We start from the raw sequence: 6,837 nt of genomic DNA, 5'->3' as shown, positions 1-6,837 counted from the left end.
AATCATTTCTAACAGTTAATGTTTCTATATTCAGACACATAAGATATATATACGGGTGTGGTCAAAATATTACATACACTTGTAAAGAACATAATGTCATTGCTCTCTTGAGTTTCCATTCTCTGAGAGTGATTGGAACATATACTTCTTTGTCACAAAACATTCATGAAGTTTGGTACTTGTAGGACTTTATTAAGGGTTAACAGAAAAAGTGACAATCTAATAGGTCAAAAATATACATACAGCAGTGCTACTATTTGGTTACATGTCCCTTGGCCATTTTCACTCCCATTAGGCGCTTTTGGGAGCCACCCACAAGCTTCTGGCAAGCTTCTCGTTGAATCTTTGACCACTCCTTTTGACAGAATTGGTGCAGTTCAGTTAAATTTGATGGCTTTCTGACATGGACTTGTTTCTTCAGCATTGCCCCCATGTTCTCAATGGGATTTAACTCAGGACTTTGGGAAGGCCATTCTAAAACCCTAATCCTAGCCTGATTCAGCCATTTAATTACCACTTTTGATGTGTGTTTGGGGTCATTGTCCTGTTGGAACACCCAACTGCGCCCAAGACCCAACCTTCGGGCTGATGATTTTAGGCTATCTTGAAGAATTTGAAGGGAATCCTCCTTCTTCATTATCGCATTTACTCTGTAAAGCACCAGTTCCATTGGCAGCAAAACAGCCCCACAGCATAACACTACCACCACCGTGCTTCAGGGTAGACGTGGTGTTCTTGGGGTTAAAGGCCTCACCTTTACTCCTCCAAATATATTGCTGGGCGTTGTGGCCAAACAGCTCTGTTTTTGTTGCGTCTGACCACAGAACTTTCCTCCAGGAGGTCTTTGTCCATGTGATCAGCAGCAAACTTCAGTCGAGCCTTAAGGTGCCGCTTTTGGAGCCAGGGCTTCCTTCTTGCACGGCAGCCTCTCGGTCCATGGAGATGCAAAACACTGTCACCTGCGTTCCAGCAGCTTCTAATTCTTGACAGATCTGCTTTTTGGTGGTTCTCGGCTGACTCTTCACCCTCCTGACTAATTTTCTCTCAGCAGCAGGTGATAGCTTGCGTTTTCTTCCTGATCGTGGCAGTGACAAAACAGTGCTATGCACTTCATACTTACAAACAATTGTTTGCACTGTTGCTCTTGGGACGTGCAGCTGCTTTGAAATGGCTCAATCAAGTCAATGATTCGCTTTTTCAGATCCATGCTGAGCTCCTTTGACTTTCCCATTGTAGCGTTTGTGGGTGTTATTATTTAGTCACTCATAATCACTCACAAGAAGTCAAGAGGCCACGCTATGAAGCTCATTGCATTGACACAACTTTCTAAGTCATCAAAATTGCTAATACATGTTGCTGTATGTATATTTTTGACCACAACTGTACAAATGCCGTGCATGAAAGAACACCTGAGCGTGTGCTGCTCTGCCCGTATTGAAAAGACAAAACATGTTATGTTTGACGGCAGACTTTTAAAACAAAGTGTTTCCATTCCAACAGCTGTAAGTGTTATGTTGAACTTGTTTGGGACCCGGCGACTCTAACAGCAACAGCCCGCCATCTACATTGTTCAGTGAGCCATTGGAAAATGCCTCATCACTGGAGGAAAAGATTGTATTGACTTGATCTGAAACCATCTGCATGTTATTACCATAATATCCTCCACTTATTTATTCAGGTTTTCCTTGTCTGTAATTAGTATACCGCTTTTGAACAGGAATATGTGTGCTATTGTGCAAATATGTAGCGCAGAGGATTATAAAACCGGGATTAGGATAAGACCGTTACAGACATCTGCGTGTTTTGCTTGTCTCAGAAATGAATAATTCTTACCCGCACTCACTAAACAGTGAACTTTAAACTCCAGCTTGGTTTCTAAGTTTAACTGTACTCATTAGCATAAGCATTCTCCCAAACATCTGCTTGAGTCTGCACATATCAGACTTTTAACCTCTCTGAAAAAGACAACGGGCAACATGTGTGTGTGTGTGTGTGTTTGTCTAACAACCGCATCGACCGCGCTGACGACAGTCTCATAATCCAAGCTGTCGTATCCCGACGGCTAAAATGAGAGGCAAACAGAGGGCAAGAGAAGGGTGCATTTATATTTCAGCAGCCCCGGCCGTCTTCGGAGAGTGGGGGAAAGACAGAGGTCACATTTGACTGCTTAAAAATGTATGGCGATTGTACGAAAAAGATGGCAGCCGCATGTAGAAATGAATGGGCGTAAATGGGGACACTGAAGTATCCCAGTCAGCATCAGTGAAACTCAAATGGAAATCCGAGAGCTATGAAAAAAAAGTGGAGCTTTAATTGAGCACACGTAATCTCTTTTAAATGACAAGGTAACACTATGGAGTGGAAACTAAAAATCTGCTCTTCCACATAAATGCTCTGCAAAATGAAAATGTTGGGAAATGGGGATTCTAAGACCCCAAGGGTTTCTGACCCTACTGAGGACAATCAGGGTGAGATGGAAAGGTTTCATCACTACACGCGTGCAGATGTATGTATGTGATGTATATTTTACCAGGCCACGGTTCTCCGTGCAGAAGTGAAAACCGGCAGCCCAAAGCTGGCAAGACAACATGAGTCGAGGTCTGCAGCTCAATGTCAACCCTCATTCTGACTCAATGACGTTTTCATGGATGAAGGCAATATTTGAAAAATCCCATCTTCAATACCGTTAACCTTTCAGGTTATAGTCCGACATTAAAAAGGCAGTTCAACTCACTACTGAAAGGTATTTTATGACTTTCATGTTCCTTTCACAGCCGGCTTGTTCTTATTATTTTCAGTTCATTTGTCGATGGATTATTTAAGACACTGACCCTCACGTTGGGTTTAGTCGCTCGCCTGGCTCCGGTAAAGCAAACTCTTTTCATGTAATTTCACTGTTCCCCCCTCTTTGTCACTACTGAGCGTTGTGTAATCTGCTTCCACGACACAATGTGCAACAAGAGAGCTGCACCAGCACTGTTCGGATGTGTCCCGTCCTGGCCCGACTCCCGCTGATGAAATGTTCATTGAGCAGATGAAGCGTAGCGTTCTTTCATAATTCTCCTGAGGGTTGCGTCAGCTTGTACTGAAATTGTTCTATCAAAACCTGCAAAGAACATATTTGATGGCTGAGCGATCCTGTTCTGTTTGTGGATGATGAGTTGTGTGGAGCTTTTGAATAAATGCAAACATGGATACCCTTTTCCTTTCCACAGTGGCCTTTTATTGGCCCTTAAAGCCAGGGCAGATAGTGTATTGTTGGCGTCACAGGGCAAAAATTCCATAGTAACCTTTTTGCTTATTGTGATTTGAGTTGTACCAAGCAGTCTGCAAAAATAACAATAAGCTGTTGCACATTTCAAATCTTCAATATACATGAATACAATGATGGAGAGAAAGTGTTGCTGGTAATTAAGCCTTTTGTTAACTGATGGCGTTGATGCTTCACCGATATTGACACATTGTTTCATTGCGTTTATTGTCAGACTCACTTTCAGACTCTTTTTAAGAGGTCTTTCTGAGTTGATTTGCAAACGATATGCATTGATAGAACAGCCAGGAATTTAACTCATTACAACGTTGCTTTCTGGTTGAGGTGACTATAGAATTACCAACTTTGAAGAAATACCCGAAAGCGGCTTGGTTACTGAACTACAGGATGGAGATGTTTCAGCAACAATGGTTGTTCTTACGAGATAAGACAATATATTCCTTTATTAGTCCCACAACGGGGAAATTCACAAGATCGCGGCAGCAAAGTGGACAGCGCACACAAGATACATGGTAAAAACAACAAGACCAGCAGTAATAAGTAAGTAGGTAAAGAAATGTATAATAATGATAGACAAAATAAAAATAAAAGGATTGTAAAGACCACAGTAACTGAATATACTAGGACCTAAATAAATATAAGTATATGTAGACATAGTATACCTCAGTGGATATTGTCCTGGGTGCACAGTTGGTTGTGCAGCCCTACGGTATCTCTGCTTCACACACCAGGGGGTGAATCAGCCGCTGGTTGAAGGAGCTGTACAGATCTTCCAGGGCGTCCACCATGGGGTGGGAGGTGTTGCTGATCAGGGATGATAGCTTAGTCATCAACCTCCTGTCTCCCACCACCTCCTTCGTGTCCAGTGGACATCCTAGCACACTGCTGGCCTGATTGATGAGCTTGTTGAGTCTCTTCCCGTCGGCCGCCGATATGCTGCTGCCCCAGCAGACCACTCCATAAAAAATGGCAGATGCCACGGCAGCGTCAAAGAAGGTCTTTGAGGAGTGCTCCCTGCACTCCAAAGGACCTCAGTCTCCTCAGCAGATATACTCTGCTCGGACCCTTCTTGTAGAGTCCACAGATGTGATCTGTCCAGTCCAGTTTGTTGTTCAAGTGAACACCCTGGTACTTATAAGATCTCAATGTCCGTTCCCTGGATGTTCACTGGTACCGGATGAGAGTGCTTAACCCGATGGAAGTCCACCACCAGCTCCTTGGTTTTGCTAGAGTTTATCAGGAGGCGGTTCCGCTGGCACCATCCTAAGAAGTCCTGGTTAAGTTCTCTGTACTCCCTGTCATCACCAGCGGAAATGAGGCCGACGATCACAGAGTCACCAGAGAACTTCTGTAGGTGGCAATTGGCACAGTTATATTTAAAGTCAGAGGTGTATATGTTGAAGAGGAAGGGAGCTAGGATAGTTCCTTGTGGAGCCCCTGTGGTGCAGAACACCCGGTCGGCCTCACAGTACCGTATTCGCACATACTGTGGACGGTTGGGGAGATAGTCCTGGATCCATGCAGTGAGGTGGTGGTCCACTACGGACTGCTCCAGCTTGTCCTTCAGAAGTAGAGGCTGGATGGTGTTGAAGGCACTGGCGAAATCCAAAAACATGACCCGCACAGTGACCTCCCACCTTTCCCAGGTACGAGAGGCATCTGTGTTGCAGGTAGATGACAGCGTCATCCACCCCGAAAAGAGTGTAATCGTTGGATGCATCTGTACTTGTTACTGCAGGGACTCCAGCACCCCGTCGATTCTTCATGTGCAGTGTTTACAAGTGAAGTCCTTGGAGAAGCTTTTTGTCGCTTTGGCAGACACTTCATGTTTACTTAAGTGTTTGGAAATCAGAGAAAGCCTCTATAATATTTTCCATTAACGTGCATGTTGATGCACAGTCGCAAAGATTATTTTTTATTTCTATGAGTCGTGAGAATGTGTGTTTCACTGGTTAATTCATTCGCCAATAACGCAAAGTGCATCTACGCACCGTTTTTCCGGTATGTGTTCATTGAAAACAGTCTCATGTACTGTAACTGTCCAGATCTTTGCCTTTTGGCAAAGTACGCAACTGTGTACGGCTATGGGTTGGGTATGGGTGAAACTTTGAAATGCAACAAACAAGGAGGGTGAGTGTTTTGTTTTTTCCACCCATTTTAGGTAGTGTGCACTGGGATTAGCTTTGGTTTAGCGAGTGATCCCTTTCACATTAAGATATGACAAAAAAAGATTAGACGAGATAAAAGAATATTGAGTGCTCTAATCCGTATTTTGTGGAGTTATTTTGCATCTGTTAGCACCCATTTCCATTTTATGTAATGCTCCACCACTAAAATGTGCTCCATGTTCAGTCCTTTCCAAATGACTCACAGCTCTGCTGGGACTTCACGAGGAACTCGCTGCTTGGTTCGTACTCCCATTTTCTGCGAGAAAGTAAACACTCATGGTCGTTCATTTTGATTGCGCGCTGCTACTCGTTGAGTCTGGAGATTTCAACTCCGTGGGGTACGAGGTGAGTCTATCACCATGGGAACGGACGGCAGAGGCCACCCAGTTCCTTGCACGGCGATTTCTGTGAAGGTCGGGATTGAGAGCCGCGACCTCCCGCTCGTGGACCCACTGCCCAGACGGCTCTCATTATACTGTGAGTTGTACAAGTGTGTCGTGCATCACAAGAGGAGTTTAATATTTTTGTAAATGCATTAATTTTATATTCATGCAGAGAGTTACATGAGAAAAAATTACACCTTTTAAGAAGCCACTGCCAACTAACAAGGTTAGTTTGGCATGAAGATGGCAAATGTTCTGCATATAATCCTCAGTGAAACTCTTTGGTGTCCGTCTGTGTAGAATCTACGAGGTGTAATAAGGCATTGACTTTAGTTAAGAGGTGCTGGTAGGTGTCCTTTCTCACCCTCAGACAGCGACAACACTAACTGTCATGTTTATTGTACAGACGGGAGAGTGGTTTCAACCTTTTAATGTCGGCAAGAAAGCACATCCTTTTTTATTTATTTCTGACGAGGTCGAACTTATAATTAGTTATGTTAATGTTAAGCAAGTAGTGATTAATGTGGATTTTCTTCCTGTCGAAAAGAAGAAACACCTGTTCTTAAATTATTTCCCATTATGAAAAAAACAAGTATTTGCAACCTGTCGTTTCACCTCCGTGTCCAGCTCTGAGGCTGAATTTGAGCCTCAGCCTCACTAATTTGGAGCAGGTGATGTGGGGAAATTTATAATTGTGCTTTTGTTCACACATTCACAGCTGACAATGTACCACCTGCCACTGTGTGAAGCTCACTCTGATTATATGCCGCCTGTACTTGCCATGTGGTTCTCGCACAGCATTTGTGTCACAGATTACTTCTACTTCCATAATAATTCAGACAGGCTTTGCAAATACGCTCATTGGAGATGCAGAACATAATCTCCCCTAACAGGGACATATTTAAACTCCCGCGTATAAACACGCATTACTACTTCGTATCGGAGTATCTTAATACGTTACTATTCGTTGCACTGTAATGGGAAATACGGTGTGTCGGCTGCACTTTGTTTCCCC

Source organism: Gasterosteus aculeatus, chromosome 6 (genome assembly GCF_964276395.1).
Source record: "Gasterosteus aculeatus chromosome 6, fGasAcu3.hap1.1, whole genome shotgun sequence".
Taxonomy (NCBI): domain Eukaryota; kingdom Metazoa; phylum Chordata; class Actinopteri; order Perciformes; family Gasterosteidae; genus Gasterosteus; species Gasterosteus aculeatus.
The sequence above is the reverse complement of the archived record's forward strand: the minus strand, read 5'-3'. Positions refer to the sequence as shown.